This window comes from Haliotis cracherodii, unplaced genomic scaffold (assembly GCF_022045235.1).
Source record: "Haliotis cracherodii isolate W230 unplaced genomic scaffold, xgHalCrac1.p SCAF_15, whole genome shotgun sequence".
NCBI classification, from domain to species: Eukaryota; Metazoa; Mollusca; class Gastropoda; order Lepetellida; family Haliotidae; genus Haliotis; species Haliotis cracherodii.
The window spans coordinates 32,657,485-32,676,773 of NW_027266270.1; the positions used below are offsets into that span (position 1 = coordinate 32,657,485).

The 19,289-nt window shown below is 41.5% G+C and overlaps 1 protein-coding gene and 1 pseudogene across 1 annotated transcript in view; both read left to right on the plus strand.

Annotated features, from left to right (window-relative positions):
• The window catches only part of LOC139462058 (KRR1 small subunit processome component homolog), a 100,760-nt gene that overhangs the window by 11,926 nt on the left and 69,545 nt on the right, over positions 1-19,289 (plus strand). The gene's annotated exons all lie outside the window — the stretch shown is intronic.
• On the plus strand, positions 15,666-16,539 carry LOC139461644 (uncharacterized; annotated as a pseudogene).

Genomic DNA, 19,289 nt, shown 5'->3' on the forward strand with positions numbered 1-19,289 from the left:
ATTTCATCATGAAAAAGTGTTTGATATGATATTTCCTAGGTGACACTTTTCCATGCACACTGAATGGTGTGACCAGGTGATTGATAGAACCGGGCCCATTCTACCACCCGTCCAGGTGAAGTCAGGGTCGAAGTGGTGTGTTGGGCAAAAGGAAAACTGTTCCTGCCTCCAGTGCCCTCAACCACCAGAATCCCTTCTTCCATCGACACAGGCGTAACCCACGGCAAATGGGTTGCCCAATTTAGTCGCCTCATACGACAAGCAATTGGGTGCTGAGGACACATTCTAACCCGGGTCCACACGGGGGAAGAGCGATTAGCGCTACCCAGCACTCACCACGTGGAGGTTGCTCTCCATAGAGAGGCAGTTACAAACCGGTCTCAATAAAACACACAAGTGTCTTGAAAATTTGTTTTAAATTTTCTAAATCAAAAACAAAAAAATTGTATGCAGAAAATAAAAGCTGCATAAAGACCCTGAACTATTTTTGAATGGCACCCCTATGAAAGTGGTACAGGAGGACAAGTTCTTGGATTTTCGACAGCCATCTAACTTTCTTACCGCATATAAAATACCTAAAAGCTAAATGTCTGAAGGTACTTAATGTATTGAAAGTAGTTTCTGATTCTAAGTGGGGAGGAGATCAGACAATCCTCTTACACTTGTTTAGATCACTGATCCGTTCCTAGCTTGATTACGGCTCCATCGTATATGGTGGAGCATGTAAAAGTAATTTACAAAAACTAGATACTATCCATCACGGCCTTAGGCATTGCTGTGGAGCCTTCAGGATTTCTCCCATTCAAAGTCTATATGTGGAAGCAGATGGGCCATCCCTAAAACAACGCCGTCTGAAATTACCCTTACAGTTCGTCACTGAATTACATTCTAATCAGTCAAATCCAGCTTTTGAATGCATATTCCATCCTCTTCACGAAGATCTTTACACTAAGAAATCAACTCTTATTCCGCCACTTGGAAAAAGAATCAAATCTGTCGTTTGCGCTGCTAAATTAACTTTCTGGATATAGCTCTCTTTCAACTTTTATCATCCCCTCCTTGGCAAATTGTAAGGCCAGCTGTCAACCTGACATTAACTAAACTTAAGAAATCAGGCACAAACCCACTAATTTATAAACAAGAATACAATCAATTAAGAAACACTTATGACACTTATAAATCTTTATTTACAGATGGATCCAAGGATGGTGGCGCAGTTGCTGGTGCCACTGTCATTGGATCCAGAACAATATCTTCACGGTTGCCAGCTGACAGTTCCATATTCACAGCAGAAGCAAACGCCATTTTAACAGCTCTGAAATATGTTAATAACCAATCAAAACATGAACAATTCATTATCTTTTTCAGATTCCCTTTCATGTCTTCAGGCTAATAAAAATTGTCTTGCCTTTGCATGTGTTTGTGATGGGTGCCACCAGTGGGGCAGGATACGCTCCTCTTTTCGCGAACACCTAGTATCATTACTATTTGATAGTGATTCATAAACACATGCTCATGATATAGTGGGAATTGTACAATCGACTCTGCTTTATCCAGAGATTTCTATTGGATATGGAAAGGGTTTTGTCGCTTTATTTAGTTGGTAGGATATATAGACTTGTGAGTGAGTATCTCCATGTCATGACGAGAACTCATGATTATAATTATTATACTTATGTTACAATTTGTATTGAATAAAACCTGTCAGCGTTGGACAGTATTATAACTAGATTATCACAGTTTCGATTTTGAAACTAGTTGAGAGCATTTTAAGGAAGAAAGCATTATTCAACACAATAACAAAAGTGATCAATAGATCGCCAGCAACCAAAGTGAGGACACCATTCAAGGGACTGCGGGGACTTACACTACTTCAGCTGTGGATCAGGAGCGGGTGCTGTGGTCAAGGTCAAAGGTTACCTCAGTCTCAGGGAAACAGCGGGGTTGCCAGGGCTGCAAGTCCACAGGCAAAAAACATATCTCACATAGCTTGGAATATAGGTTTAAACAACAAACTGTCCGATAATGAATTTGTGTTTGTATCTCAACATGACTCTGTTGCTCTATATGTAACATGGTCAAGAAAATGACTTTAGTGACATTTTTCAGAATATAAACTCTTTTGTTTACCAGCGACATAAATGTCCCAATATGTTATTGATGTTCGATACGGAGAAAATGCTGTAATAATTATTCTCTTTGAAAAACGTATGTTCGGTTTCGATAGAGATACATGATGTGTGTTTACATATATCGAACCGGAGAGATCGACCTGGTATGATAACAAAGATAGACAAATTGGGAAAGAGATTGCTGTATTTTTAATTGAGTACACTGGAAGAGTACCCAGCAGTTTCTATCATTGTACTTGGGAGACATGAACAGTATACCCGGTGTGACGCTGGACGGTGTGTCCAAGATTATTGCACTTATATAGCGACTTCATGTACGTGTGTGTGTTTGTGTGGCTGCTTGTACTAGTCCGGACTTATGCCGATTTATAGTACTAGCTCACTGAGATACCATGCCGCAGTTAAACATGAATACCCCACTCAGACACAGTATACTGACTCCGAGCCGACCAGTCCTTGTTTTAGCCCCTTTATGCCGAGCGCCAGACGGGGTAGCAACAAGTACCTAGTCATCTTTTAACGTCTTTTTGTATGACGCGGCCGGGGATCGAACCCCGGGCGGGCGTTCTACCACTAGACCACGGAGGCGGTCTTCACCATGTTAAAGGTAATGATTACTTATAATTAGAAGTTTGTTTTACACAATTTGAGAAGGAAAGATATCCATTTGATAAATTACTAAATAATTTTGGACATATATATTGTAAATGGAAGATTTGGGACTGACTATCAAATCGGTTACTATTCATTTATTGGGCATTTAGTGTGTCGTGTGATCTCGATTGGAATCGCAGCATCTACCTGTACATTTTGGCATTACAAATAAGCTGTTGCACAAAGTCAGACCCCTTGAGTAATCATTAAGAATACATGTATATGTGGGAAGACTTATTAGATAAATCGGCACTGTGTTCTCTTTTCTGGTGCAGTCGTATTATTACTGGTGCTATTTTAGAAGCCGCTTTTGTGTTGAAGACACGAGTGAGCGATAACTATAGACGGCCACCGTGGCATGATGATGACATGAAAACATGAAAGGTGCCATTATTTAAATGCGTTCATAACAAAACTAAATATAACTCATACCTTATTAAGTATAACAAAGTTTGCAATTAATACAGATCACTGTACAGAACTTGTCGTAAGAGGCGACTGACGGGATCGGGTGGTCAGGTTCGCTGACTTGGTCGAAGCATGTCATCGAGTGAGTGAGTGAGTGAGGTAATGTTTTACGTCACATCGGCAATATTTCAGCCATATCGTGACGAGAAATTAGACATGAAATATACATATATTTAAACTTTATAAAAATCTGTCATCGAAGGACAGTATGAGAACTAGAATATCACAGATAAGATTTAAAACTAGTTGCGGAACATTTAAAAGCATTAAGTAGTAAGGAACAACACAATATAAAAATGGGCTAGAGATCGTCAGTAACTAAAGGGAGATCACCACACCAGGGACCATGGGGACTTACAGTACCTTTGCATGTCATCGATCCCAATTGCGTGGATCGATGCTCATGATGTCAATCACTGCATTGTCTGGTGCAGACTCGATTATTTTACAGACCGCCGTCATATAGCTAGAATACTGCTGAGTGCGGCGTTAAACAACAAACAAACAAACCAATGATTCTAACATGACTGGGTAACCAACAAAAGACGATGTCATATTGGCCAGGAGCAAGATTTGTTCAACAATTTCAGGTAAAAGAGTATGTTTAGATGACTTATTTATAATAGCCTGAAGGCACAAAAGAGAATCTAAAAAAATACTGAATTGTTTATGTTTAGATTGGTTATTGATATATATTATTGCTGTTGAAATGTCGTTTGCTTTTGCTGTGAATCTGGAGCTGTTATCTGGTATTCTTGAAGATATTGTCCTGGATCCAATGACAGTGGCACTAGCAGCTACTTCACCATCCTTGGATCCACCTGTAATTATAGATTTACAGTTTCCATGTTGTTTCTGTCTGGACCAATGCTTCTTTTCTGTGAGCTGCGCCAATATAGTGCCCATATTTAGTATGGGCAACCTTGCACCTCTCCACGTGTCCACACATAAGATGGCACATCTAAATATTGGTAACCAGCACACTTATATAATATTTTATATTACATGTGCTAAACCGTCACCCTCACCGTCACCGTCACCGTCACCGTCAGACACGACTGGTGGTAGGGCAGGTCACCTCTTTAACTTTACTGGTGTCATGCGCCGTGCTTCCCCAAACAATCGACTTGAGTGAAATAACCAATAACGTGTTTGAAAGTGAAATCGGATTTGAGAAATCTGAAGTCGATAAAAATGAAAATTCTTTTAATGAGACATATCGCTCGTAAAAAATGTATGCAATATTCACTTGTCGTGACGACAGTTAAGGGCACTGTAACAAAGCATCACCTTCACAAAATGTCGACAAACTTCATGTAGACACACTTTAAAGTAAATGTATACTCACACGCAAAAGAAACGCAAGTGGTTTTAAGCAAATAGGTAACAAACACGGAACCATAAATTGATACGAGTTTTAAAGCATGTAGTGAAGCCTGATGGTGTTATCAATATTTTTGGTTGCATTTTGGAAGCCCCGAGTAAAAACGCAACATAAAAAACGAATCGCCAAAACGCACCATTTCAATGAATATGTGGTCATCATGCACCCATTTCTCGCGAAATCGAAAATGCACGAACTGTCACGAACTGTAGTGGGTATAAAACTGTGGCCGATTCTTGGACCTACCACTCCTTGGTCAACAATGCAACGCCTAACTCAAATTCAGAGAAACCAGGCTATCGGACGTTTGGAAGCTGGAGAGTCTGTCCAAGATATTGCCCGTCATTTCAACGTTAACATAACCACAATTTACCGTCTCCTGCATCGATACAATGCTACACAGACCACAGATGACCTTCCTCGGAGCGGTCGTCCTAGGGTCACCACACCTCGACAAGATCGGCAGATTACCCGTCAACACCAGCGACATCCGTTCCAAACTGCAAGTGAAAGTGCTGGACAGACCATAGGAACACATAATCGACACATTAGCCGGGACACTGTGATCCGACGTCTCCGTTCTGACAACCTCAGATGTCGCCGACCAGCACGCCGTCCTGTTCTCCAACCACGGCATCAGTGGGCACAGGGTCATCACAATTGGCGTCATCGTGAGTGGAGGCGTGTCATCTTCTCTGATGAAAGTCGCTTTTGTTTCTCCCATGCAGACGGAAGAGTAAGAAATTGGCGGCGTCGAGGTGATCGTTTCGCTGACAGAAACGTTGTGGAAAGGGATCCATGGGGTGGACCTAGCGTCATGATATGGGCAGGGATTGGACTTGGACCCATGTGCTTTCTGAATGTTGGTCAAGGTCGGGGACACGGCGTCACTGCTCAGCGGTATATCGACCAAGTGATCAGACCCCACGTTGTTCCATTTTTTGCACAACATCATCAACACATTTTCCAGCAGGACAACGCTCATCCCCATGTTGCCAGAGCTACCATGGCCTTTCTGCAACAACACAACATCCGTGTTCTACCGTGGCCAGCCCTCAGCCCTGATCTGAACCCCATCGAACACTTGTGGGATGAGGTTCAAAGGCGTCTGCACTGCCGATGAACTACGCACAGGTGTTCTGGATGTGTGCAGGGGGATCCCTAGGGCCTTCACAAATCATGTCTGATCCACTCAATGTACAGGAGATGTGTAGCAGTGATCAATGCTAATGGTGGTCACACCAGGTATTGACTGACATTTTGGGTATTGACCCGAAACTGTGTAAGCCCTTAACATTTGAAAAAAACAATTATGTCAGATGCCTTTTAATCCATTAAACTGTCTTCAGTCAATTTTTTGTCAATCTTGCCCTAGTAGTATTTCTTGTCTTTACTGTTGAAAATAAAAAAACATGTATACTGCATACTCGACTTGCGTTTCTTTTGCGTGTGAGTATATATGTATGTACATTTAGGCATGACGTATTGCGTTCATTTATGTAAGTGTAAAAATGTTTGTATGCTATTTTTTAAATAGTGTTTATTCACTAAAGTTTAGAAGCATATCGAAAGCAATATACTTAAGTTTCTGTTGTTTATTACTCGTTCCTATGATTATTCAGTGGTGTCTGGTTTTGATAATAGTAATCCATGTTTAGCAGACCATGTTGATTATATCCAACATACTTTGTAGATAACGCGCTTGTCGGTCGGCACATATGCATCGTATTAAGAACATTGAAACATGAAGAACATCAGCCTCAGTGTATACACTTGTGTGCTATTTCTTTCGCGCCGTACTTAGCAATATTCAATCCTGGAGTCTGGACCACATAATCCAGTGATTGATATAATTATGAGCAATGATCCGCGATCATCATATACTACTCAAAAACAGTTAAAGACAATCCTTTCTTATATTATCTGTCATAATAAACTGTAGTAAAAAATGTATCTATCCGTGAAGATTCCGGGGTAGAATAGGCCTTCAGCAACCCATGCTTGCCGTAAAAGGTGACTATGCTTGTCGTAAAAGGCGACTAACGGGATCGGGCGGTCAGGCACGCTGACCTGGTTGATGCATGCCATCGATCCAATTTGCTTGGATCGATGCTCATGATATTAATCAATGGATTGTCTGGTCTCGATTATTTACAGACCGCCGTCATATAGCTTGAATATTGCTGAGTGCGGCGTTAAACAATAAACCAACTATCCAACCAAAAATGAATCCTTAGTGGTCCTTAGCTTCTATCGATTGCTGGGGACCGTTTCTACCACGGACTCCCCATTAGGTATGCCCATTGTGATCCAGTGCAATACTGGACTTTCGCTAACCTATTGTGTATGTGATCTAAAGGATTTGGGAGTAATAAGACCGCTTCTGAGTATCCCCCAAAAAGTAAATTATGGGAATAAATTTAACGAAATAAGATGGTAAAGTAGTTACGTGTGTGATCTGGAATTTCGGTTGTGTTATGTACGTCTGAGTTCGAGCTCCGCCCACCTCATGTGTGTCTAACCTGGAACTCCGCCTACCTCATGTACGTCTGACCTGGAATTCCGCTCACCTCATGTATGTCTGACCTGGAATTCCGCTTACCTCATGTGTGTCTGACCTGGAATTCCGCTTACCTCATAAATGTCTGACCTGGAACTCCGCCCACCTCATGTATGTCTGACCTGGAACTCCGCCCACCACATGTGTGTCTGACCTGGAATTCCGCTTACCTCATGTATGTCTGACCTGGAATTCCGCTTACCTCATGTATGTCTGACCTGGAATTCCGCCCACCTCATGTATGTCTGACCTGGAATTCCGCTTACCTCTTGTATGTCTGACCTGGAATTCCGCTTACCTCATGTATGTCTGACCTGGAATTCCGCCCACCTCATGTATGTCTGACCTGGAATTCCGCTTACCTCATGTATGTCTGACCTGGAATTCCGCTTACCTCATGTATGTCTGACCTGGAACTCCGCCCACCTCATGTATGTCTGACCTGGAACTCCGCCTACCTCATGTATATCTGACCTGGAATTCCGCTTACCTCATGTATGTCTGACCTGGAATTCCGCTTACCTCATGTATGTCTGACCTGGAACTCCGCCTACCTCATGTACGTCTAACCTAGAACTCCGCCCACCTCATGTATGTCTGAGATGGGATTCAGCTCACCTCATGTATGGCTGAACTGGATCTCCACTCGTTTTGATTGTATCTCGCTCAGTGTGTATTTGTTGTTTTATTTTTATATGCTATGAATTAAATGTTCCGGAACGGTGATGCCTCTTCAGAGCTCATTATGGGGCGGTGGGGTAGTTGAGCGGTTAAAGCGTTCGCTCGTCACGTTAAAGATCCAGGTTCGATTCCTCACACGTGTACAACACTGACGCAGATGATGTCCGTCATTTCTCTCAAGCGCTAATGCCCTGCGAACAACATGCTTTCCGTATAACAATATACCCACAGAAGGTAAAATGTTGGCTTCACATTGTTGATTTCCACACGTGTGTCTAGAGATAGGGAACAACACTAATGCCTCAAACATTGATCCATGTGTAGGTGTCTTCCTATGGTTGTCAGATAATGGAATATCATCTCGGTAAAGAGCCTACGAGCCTTGTGCCATAATATGCTATCATACAACAACTTCATTTTCTAAACATAAAAGGAAAGGGCCCGTGAAACATACGGTGTCATTAAATGTTTGCATGATATTATGTTATCAATTTCAAGACGTAAATACGCACGTGGGCGGCGTTAGGGTAGATGTGACGGGCAGATTATATAGAGATTACTACACGAGTATCTGTCAGATACCATTTATCTTTCAACGAGTTGTTTCAAAACGTATCTAACGAGCGAAATCGCACCTTTTTAACACGAATCAATGCATTTTGTCTATTCTCACGATTGATTGCAGTGGCGCATCAATACAAAACACAACGGTTACCAGCGTGACGTCACCCGACGTACTGCCTACTACTCATAAATAATGTGACCCTACACAAAAAGGAGTCCGCTATATCTGTGGATTATCAAGGTGATGATGAGAATGTAAACGAGATAAGACATAAGAACCCGCTGGATGACGAGTTAATAATTTTAACATCAAAGAAATTACCAAATCTGTAAAACATCGTTTACTTCCATATGACATGACAACCGGTGTTCGACTTTTTCGAAATGGCGTGTTCAACTACGCGGGATTTTCACAGGAGGATTTTCGTTGATCGAGGGATCTTATATTTATAAATGTGACATGTTAATAATCAGAAACAATCTGCATCCTGATATTTGTTTTTAGGCTTTCCATTGTAACCAAGAGAATTTGTCTGCAAATGCAGATATCTACCGTCGTCGTTGAGCGTGATTTTGCGTCAGACACGGCGTCACAAAGGACGGAAACTTTAACGATTTCTGTTATTGTAATGTACATATTTGTAATTCCATAAATCTTGCTTCGATACTCTTCCCATGAATATTCACAATCACGTGAACCAATACATGCAACAATAAGACGAATTGATCGCTCAAAATAGGAGCGAATGCTACACAGGCTAAAGTCTGAATTTTGCTTGTTAACATTTCATCGAGTACATTTTCTAAGCACAGCCTTCCACACCTCATTTATTTCTCCTGATTTCATCTAGATAATTTGTGTTGGTGACCATTTGTCATTTGATTCCAAAATGTATGAGGAATTCAGGGATGCATGCATCGCAGCTGAGTAATATACGCGATGTAATAGGCGTCTCATAACCGGCATACATGAAATCTGATTTTGTAACGCTATTTTGAATAGGGCGGAATGAACACTTCGGCGTTCATTCTAAATAATTGAGGACTTATCGGCGGCGTTTTAGAATTATCATTGGTGATTGGATGAAAAACAGATAGAAATCTACTCGTGATCACAAATTAATATGCTTTTTTTAAAATTCAATTCTTCGAGTAAATATCCGATATTTAGATTTCTAAACATACAGTAAATAGTTAACGCCGTGAATGAGTCAGTAATGTCTAAAAGATGGCGAGATTTACGATGTACCTAATTTTCAGAGAATTCAAAACTGTGAAGTGTGTTAGTGTGCGTGATGTATTTTGAATTTTATTCGACTTCGAAGTGAGTGTTGATGAGGAGGGACATATATTTCGCTGTGGCATCAAGGGGGTAACAGTGTAAAACCAATCAGTCATTCCACTGAATCACATGTAACTTAGCAATGACTTACGATCATGAGGGGGCACGGTCGTCTAAGGAGCCGCGATTCGCTGTGTAGAGTTGCGTCCCTTGGGCACGCCAGGAACCTATGATTGTGGGTTCGAATCCCGCTTCGCCCCGATTATGTTTTTATGTTTGCAAGCACCATAACCGTGCTCGTGGGTTTCACCGAAGTGGTAAACGTCTGAGACCTGCATCACTTCGGGCTTTCCTCCCACATTAAGCTGACACGCCGATTTATAACTGAAATACTGTTAAAAGCGTCGTTAAACAACTCACTCACCCACTCACTGCGATCAGGAAAGTATCTCGTCATAATCTGACAACAGTTCATCACCATGAAGTAGCCAACCACGGGCCTGGATTGGATCTCACACATATGTTGGATACCAGTTATCTCAGATGGATTTCTCACCCACATGTGTGTAAGAAATGACGCTATTTACCTTCACGTGAAAAACTGACCCGCGTAGGCTCTTGGTCAAACAGCTTTTTCCACTGACATGTATTGTTTGTTTGGTGTTTAACGCCGCACTCAGCAATATTACAGCGATAACTATAGACGTTCACCGTGGTATGATCATGAATGTCTCTGTCAAAAACATGAACGGTGCCATTATTTAAATGCGTTCATAAAAAAAACTAAAGATAACTCATTAATACTCATAATACCTTATTAAGTATAACAAAGTTTGCAATTAATACAATTCACTGTACAGAACTTGTCGTAAGAGGCGAGTAACGGGATCGGGTGGTCAAGTTCGCTGTCTGTAAATAATCGAGTCTGGACCAGACAATCCAGTGATTGATATCATGAGCATCGATACACGAAATTTGGAAACGATGACATGCATCAACCAAGTCAGCGAGCCTCACCACCCGATCCCTTTGGTGGCCTCTTACGACAAGCATAGTCGCCTTTTACGGCAAGCATGGGTTGCTGAAGACCTATTCTACACCGGATCTTCACGCGGAGCTTTTGACAGTATTCCAGTTATATCACAACGTGTCAGCTAAATGTGGGGTGAAAGCACGAGGTGATGTGAAACATGAGGTTCGTGTGATTGAAAGTAGTCGGCGAACGCCAATGCGTGAATTATTCGGTACACAGTCAGTGACCAGCAGAGTCCGAAGAAGTAGAGCAATCAAGTAAAACCTGCACCGAACTTAGCTACGAATCATGTGGAGCCATGCGCATTAATTAGAAATGTCTAACATGACACTACGCCAATCGTCGAAAACCGTACGCTTGATGTCTCTGAAGAATTGAACGTCAGTTTGCGAGCTGGTTCACACAAAAATTTTACCAGCGCTTTTAAACCGTTTACACTTCAATGAACCCATCCAAACTGACGTTCTATTCTTATAATTTCATACTTTGTTCTTTACTGGTCTCGCCGAATAATGTCGTAACAATGTTTGCTTACTTTGACGTGTTCTGGTTTCGCGAAAGGACATTGCAACATTGGTATTTTGTCGGTAATTGGATATATACAACAAAAGCTGAAAATATGTCAACATCAACATAATTTTATTCTCTGAACAAATTGACAAATAATATTTTGGATTAATCTATCTTACAAATAGGTTACAGAAAAGTGAACAAAAATATAAACATGATTCGATGCACTGAGGCGAGGTCAACCTTCAAGTGCGGATTTATGACTCCACATAGTTTGTAAAGAGGGGCATTTTGAGTCAATGGGAGCACAAGGATGATTTAAAAAAAATACTTACTGCTGTTTAAAATGAAGTTTATGGGACAGTTATTGAAAACACCCCGAGGCATGAACTCTCCCATGGCACATGCTAAGCAAATTGGTAATATGACTGATTTGTGAATATGTTGCTTGTGTTTGGATAATCGCAAACCAATTTGGACGATGGAATGAACTGGGATTGCCCCGGGGTCTTTATTTCCAACTCGACCCCCCTCGGGTCTGCATCCAGGCACAAAGACCGAAACGAGTCCCTTATCCGACTTATTAACCGAAAAGAATTTGTAATGGTTTATGAAATTTTGTTTCTATTCTCTACCTTTTTAACCCATCAATCATATTGATCGTACCCCGCGGTAGTGCGCCAATCAGAGCTAACCATTTCGTCACGTGCTTGCCCGTGCCTCGAAATGCACGCGCTTTGAATGCTGCCTGAGTGGCACATGGTCGCTGTTGTTTGCAGTGTGCGGTTGCCTCTCAGACTCATGAAAATGGACTCGGATGATGGCATTTTTCTTGTGCAAAGTAAGTTTTCCCATGATCTGGACGCGAAGGACAATAATTTTCGTTTTCTACCAGCAATTGGCTTTGAGGAGCTGCAAGGCGAGTTGAAAGACTCTGTACCCCTTAATACTAAGTACAGGAATGAGTGGGCCACATCACTGTTTGCTAGATGGCAGAGAGAACGATTGCAACATCCCATTGTTGAAAATGTGGATCTTCCAAACCAGTGTTTTACAAGTGCGCTGCTTGAAATGTCAGACTGTTACCTAATCCAGGCGCTCTAGAGGATTGTTTTTGAAATTCTCTAAGAAGATGGTGGAAACTATCAGTCCCTGAGTGTTAATGCAGCTTTTTGTGGGATTCAAGGTTTCTTGAGAATGAATGCGCGACAAGTCGATTTGTTTACGAGTGAGGCTTTTTCTCAGGCCACAGCCGCGCTAGACGCAGAAATGAAAAAGTTATCCGCCGCCGGCTCCCCTAAAACGAGCTATAATAGATAATACTAGCTATAAAAGATGAAATGAGCTACAATACCATAGATTATTCGGTCTATTGCAAGGGTGAATCGCTCAAAACAAGGGAGCGTGCCTTTAATGCGTACTTCCTCAAAGTCGACATAAACAAATTCTATGGTGATGTGTACGGGACAAAATCATAAAGTAGTTTGCGTCCACAAAACATCAGGAAATGCAAAAAAATCAGTTGCAGTCATACAAAGCCTCAGGGACAGGCATCTCTGAACGCCAACCCAGAACTTTTTATGTCAACTATATTATGAATATGCCAAAGAACATGTTGTGCCTACGTATGTGAAGGTAAATGCGAATGATGTGGCACAGAACATTGTGGATGGTCGATATGACACCGATGCATTGACTCTCATTGCCAATGCACTAGGACAATCCCAAAACAAAAGTTTAATGGAAGATGCAGAGGCTATTGGTTAAGAGTTTAGAGCTATGAATAAATTACAATCCTTTGACGGCAAAGACTGGTTAGAACAGAGAAATACTGTCACAGTTGCCTTTTTGTAGGGTGCCATAGGTATAACGGATGCATTAGGGAAACAAAAAATGGGCAGTCTAGTGCGATGCTATGAGCAGTTATGATGATGTATCCCCCTGGTCTACCAACACCCACGAGATGGGATAGGAAATGTAAAAGTGAACTTGTGGCCCCACTAACGTTTGTTCTCAATCTCATGTTATAACTCATGACAGGTAGTAAGGGTGGATGTAGTGTAAATGCAGCCTCAAGCCCTTGTGGCTCGAACAGTACCATTAAAAATAGCTTAACACTATTTGCAATGAGCCTATTAAATGTTCAGTATCTGGGGGATATGGTTACCTTTTTCGACAATAACCAGGTCCTTGAAAGGAACTGGCGCGTCCGGTATGACTGCAAGGCCCTTATCAGTGTTATCCCCACCATCTTGCATACGGAGCCCCACCTAAATACATCTGTTCAAAAGGCCCCCAGTACTGCCCTTACAAGTGGTTAGTGTACACACCAGCTGTTATTGCAGAAACCAAATCCGCCATGATAGCTGCAAGGGATGTTTGTGGGGGTGTTCAGAGAACACAGGATGCGCTTCCTTAATGCATAAATTAAAATTGTCCTCTCTGAACAAGAGCTTGGTAGCGTTATAAGAGATGCCATTGGTGCCCCTCCTACAGAAAATAAGAGTTGCGTAAGACAGGTAGAATATGAAGTACAAAATGTTGATGAGGTACAGTTCACTAAAAATAACACATGTTCGGGAAAATATGCAATTAGTGAAGCAATGAGCATGCCCAAACCAAACTTAATCATTGGAAATCCTGTTCATGTAAATCCCTGTTCCTACGATTCATGCAAACGGGTCTAACAGCACATTATGGTGGAAACCAATGTAGGGGGTGGTGGACAGTGGTTGGGCGTGATGGGCTTCCCTTTAACCTGGCATCTCGACTAATTGCCTCAACGTATCAGTGCGTCATATGTCAGGAGTGTTGCAGTGTGTCAGATGATTTCCGACAAAAACATGGTGACGTCACACAACCTGCACGATTGTGAAATAAGTGAACACCTGGCTTTTGGTCGCCTGTTACTTGTCCCTGGTCCCGGGCCATTAGGAAATCAACATGGTTCGTGCCATATTTAAGTTGTGACCCTTAGTCATTAAAGGTTTGGCAGGTATGCTAGGGTATAGATCACCCAAGGCATTGTCTGCATGTGAGAACGTCTCCGATCACCACAAGGCGTGGCAGACACTTGAGATCTTGCTCATGGAAACAACCAGGTAATTGTTGTTACCATATGTCAGATGCCATCCGGAAAGAACAAATTCCAACAGCAGACGGATATGACAATGGATGCTCACTGTCAGGAATGACAATTACAGTTTCATTGTCGATTCCATTCGGACATATGTACTCTGTGTATATCTATTCCGAGCGTGGGAATGAGGCGTGGGAACCAAGACCTTGCTCGGAGAGTGAAACCCGTGTCAGTGATTTGTACTACGTCATCAACATGACACAATATGAAGAACTGACGTTCATGATCAGGTACTTAAAACCTACTTTCATTCTAAATCATTCAACGATATTATCATATTGGAATTAACGCTTCATTTGAATTATCTCCCTTTGCAATTATTGTATACGAAAGTAGGAACTTCAGTATATTATGATACATTCTGTCCTTACCCTCCAAATCCCGTCGCCTCGACTCAACAGATGTGCGTGCGTTCCTTGACCGCACTACATCGATGTCTGTCTCTGGCCATCCTAGCAAGGGTGAAGGGGGTGATTTTATTTTAGAAAGCAGCAACCGTCGCATAAAAAGATGGATGCCCCTTGGCCTACCAACACCCACGAGATGGGATAGGAAATTCCACAACATTGACAGACTTGAGAATGTAAGTAAATATGAGACATTTACTTAACGTGTAATCGCCCGTGTCTGTCCCCACCACCCCTACTCCAAAGCTACAATGTATAAAGTACATTGTATAAAATATTTTTATGGAATATGTCGAGGACAATAGAAGGGAATTGATTTTAATTTTTTTTTAGGTCCTTGTCCTTCACATAATGGCCAGTACATCTGTAATGTACCCAGTATATGCACTGGCCACCAACACAGCCAACCAGGGACCCTTCTCTTCGTCCCCCGGCCCATCCCTCTCGATCCCACATAGGGAACAGCGATTTACGTCTGTTTTTCTTAAGTGGGACAGGTCAGTCTGCTGTTCCCTGTGATGGGTACTTTCTCCAGGAGAAGGGAACCTGACCCCTGATGTCTCGGAAGAGTTGCACGTAGTGTTTTTTTCTGCCTATGAAAAGAAACAAATTAATTCACAGTATTCAGTAATAAATATATATATGTAAGTACGTTTCAAACGGAATAAATTTCAGGTAAATATGTTATTTGTATTAATATTTTTAATATATGTACTCACCTTGTATTTATTGACCATTGCTGGCGTGCCCCAGTGAAATGCTTGATGGGTGGGAGTTGTAACCTCTGCATATACCTCAGCTCCAGTTAAACTGGCTAATTCCATACCCTGTTGACAATATATACATTTTGTATGGAACAGATGAAACAACAGATGATGCATGTTTTGGAATATACAATATACGAATACATGCACGTAACGGACCTGTCCACTGAGGGTGACATGTGGAGGAGACATCCTTACACAGAATGGCTACCTGTCCTGTCCCCAGGAGCAAGGTGTCCACGTCGCATTGTCAAGGCACGAAAATGCAAGAAGAACCGGACGGATTATTGCCAGGATGTTGTCACTTCCCAGGATATAGTCGTCTTCATATTTACCACAGACCGTGATAAATATTTTGACATAAGCTGCCGGAGAAATGAGGACATTAAAGCAGTTATCCTTGCTGACATTGAGGAGATCCGTGACATGGGTGCCGAGGACGTCGCGGATGCCCAGGACGTTGCGGATGCCCAGGGACATCAAGAACAGTAGGAAAAGCTTTTGTTGATATTCCTGCGTGACGTTGCAGAGGTACTGCAAAACCTGACAGATGTGTGCATACCAGTGGTATGTTTACTTATATCTTTACAATTCATTTGTTTTACTTTCACATTTTATTGACAAACTGTATTGTCATCAACAATTACCTTTTTGAAAAAAAAATAATTTCCGCATGTAAAGCGCACTTGATCTTTTTTTGCTGTCATCCAGATAAGTATTTCCTCTTTTCCCACGTTGGTGAATTTTGGCTTTGGCGAGTTGTCACGTTTTCATTTTTTTCCGGGATTCAAGGGCTTCCTTTCCATTGGCTCAAACAATACCGTCTCCTATTGGGAACATTTCTTTGTTAGGACATTATAAAGTAATCAGTAGTTTTATAACGTACATTTCTACGTTGCAGGAACCTCTGGCGGTCCTCTGCAGTGATGGCGTTGCTTTCAGACGTCACAATAGAAAATGATGTTCATTTTAATCAGATAATATATTTTAAATCACGTATTCGTCTTACAATGTTGCTTATGTCACAAATATTATATTGTATATTTTTCTGATTATCACTTATTTTTCAGATCATATTCTTTACCTTGCTTGTTATTGTGGATGGAGTTGCTGCTTCTTCACCGGATTCCGTGTCAGACATTTCCATTTTGCTTCATGTGATGAGTATGTTATCTGATATGTTGAGCCTTTATATACCCCAATGTGAGACTTGTGTATTTTTTTTCGACCAATGACATTACTCCATGGGGCAATTATTGCATTCCACGGAAAGGCAATGAATATTATCTGTTCCCAACTTTGATTTTGTCCAGTACACATCACCATAGAATTTGTCGACTATTATTTATTTGTTTTGCGGAAAATATGATATCTCACCCGACATTCGGTCATGCGCAGTAACCCACTGCAGATGTCGGCTACCCATGTGTGCTTCGTGTAAGTTTGGAAGGTACATTTCAGCGTTTTGTGGGTTTATTTATGTATTTAATGAATTGCTTGTGTACTTTGACGTTTATTACACCTCGGCAGTCGCTATTATGTTGATGCGTGGGCTTTCGTCTATGCATAATATGAATTTGCATTTGTCAGTCGAACTCATGCCTGACAACCGCTTTGCGGAAGTACGCATTAAAGGCACACTCCCTTGTTTTGATCGATTCACCCTTGCAATAGACCGAATAATCTATGGTATTGTAGCTCATTTCATCTATTATAGCTCGTTTTAGGGGTAGCCCAGACCTGGTCAATGTTCATTACGAAAACTTCTTTCATTCATCGATTCTTATAACATTAGACCCGTGAAGATTCAGGGGTAGAATAGGTCATCAGCAACCCATGCTTGCTGTAAAAGGTGACTGTGCTTGTCGTAAAAGGCGACTAACGGGATCGGGTGGTCAGGCTCGCTGACTTGGTTGATTCATGTCATCTATCCCAATTGCGCGGATCGATGGTCATGATATTTATCACTGGAATGTCTTTTCAATCTTCAAAGAAAACTGTCATGTTAGCAAGATGTGTGGAATTTCTATATTTTGCTGTCCTTCCCATTACGCCCATATCATTTGCAATTTCCGTACTCACTTATTTTATATCTGGTAGCAACAACTACTACTGTGTTAATGTACTTAATTCCACCTCACCCTGTGGTTCCTGTTCACCACTTACGTCCTGGTTGAAGGTTGGCACGGAAACACCTCTCATAGCCCCTAAAAAAGGCTCTAACAGTTTTCTTTGATAATAACCAAGTGATTGGTAGATCCTGGCATGTATCAATAAATCATACACCAAAATGCTGTGTCATGACAAACACCTCTTGCTTTTCTCCCAAGCTGACACGTTGGGATATATCTGGAATACTGTTAAAAGCTCCCCGTGAAGATTCCGGGGTAGAATAGGTCTTCAGCAACCCATGTTTGCCGTAAAAGGTGACTATGCTTGTCGTAAGAGGCGACTAACGGGATTGGGTGGTCAGACTCGCTGACTTGGTTGATGCATGTCATCGTATCCCAATTGCGTGAATCGATGCTCATGATGTCAATCACTGGATTGTCTGGTCCAGACTCGATTTTTTTTTTAACAAATCGCCGTCCTATAGCTGGAATATTGCTGAGTGCGGCGTTAAACAACAAACAAACACATTTAACAAAATGTGACCTCATTGACCACACATACACGGCAATCATCACGGTGGGTGGCTTTTAAAAATAAATCACTTCGATTACAATGTGAACACTTGTCAAGTTTCGAAATAATATGATGTAAGTGATATCGTGCAAGAGACTGCACGAAGTTTACGAATATGAAGTATGAATCGATGCAAACTGCCTCTGCTTCATTTTCAGTGATGTCGGAGAGTATGTATAAACTGTGATTGGTATTATTTTTTGCTTTCTTTCTTAGGAAAAACATGAATTAAAAACATTTTAAAAAACATTTCAATTTCAAAATAGAGATTTGTATAACCATCCATCAATCATATTCCATCTGTCAATTATAAAATAGAAGAAACGTAAAAACGTCGGTTGCTTACACGAGAGATAGACGTCCTTGTCTAATATCCAGCGGCTTATTTAATACTGTTTTATAAGAACAAGGTTATAGAACAGTGGTGTGGTCTTGTGAAGGACACGCATCATGGTGCTATGTTCAAGTTGTGTTTACACAAAATAACAGACTTGTCCCCTTTATGTAGATAATATCACGAATATAAAGTTAACAATGTGCAAATAAAAATCATTAAAGTATTTGTATTATGCTAATTCAAACTGGGAGTTGTTGCAGTTATTAGTGTCTGTTTCCGCTACATATGGTTATACACAGGATCACACTGCAGACCTGACTTCTGGTGAGGTGAGGCAGGTATATGATCAACATTATGTTGTGAAGCTAGAGTATGTGCAGGCTGAATGTAGGAGAAGGCCCTACAGGTCTCGGACGTTTACCACTTTGGAGAAACCCACGAGCACAGGTATGGTGCTGACAAACCTAGAAACATAATAGAGGCTAACCGGAATTCGAACCCACAATCATTCTAGGGTCTCTGGCGTGCCCAAGAGCAGCTGCACAGCGAATCGCGGCGCCTTATACAACTGGGCGACCTGTGCCCTATCCTACACTTAAAAGCATGGCTCCTTTGACCTGGCTCTAAATAACTTCATTTTCCCCTTTAATTTACTTTGATGATTGAAACAAATTAAGAAAAACGTTGGT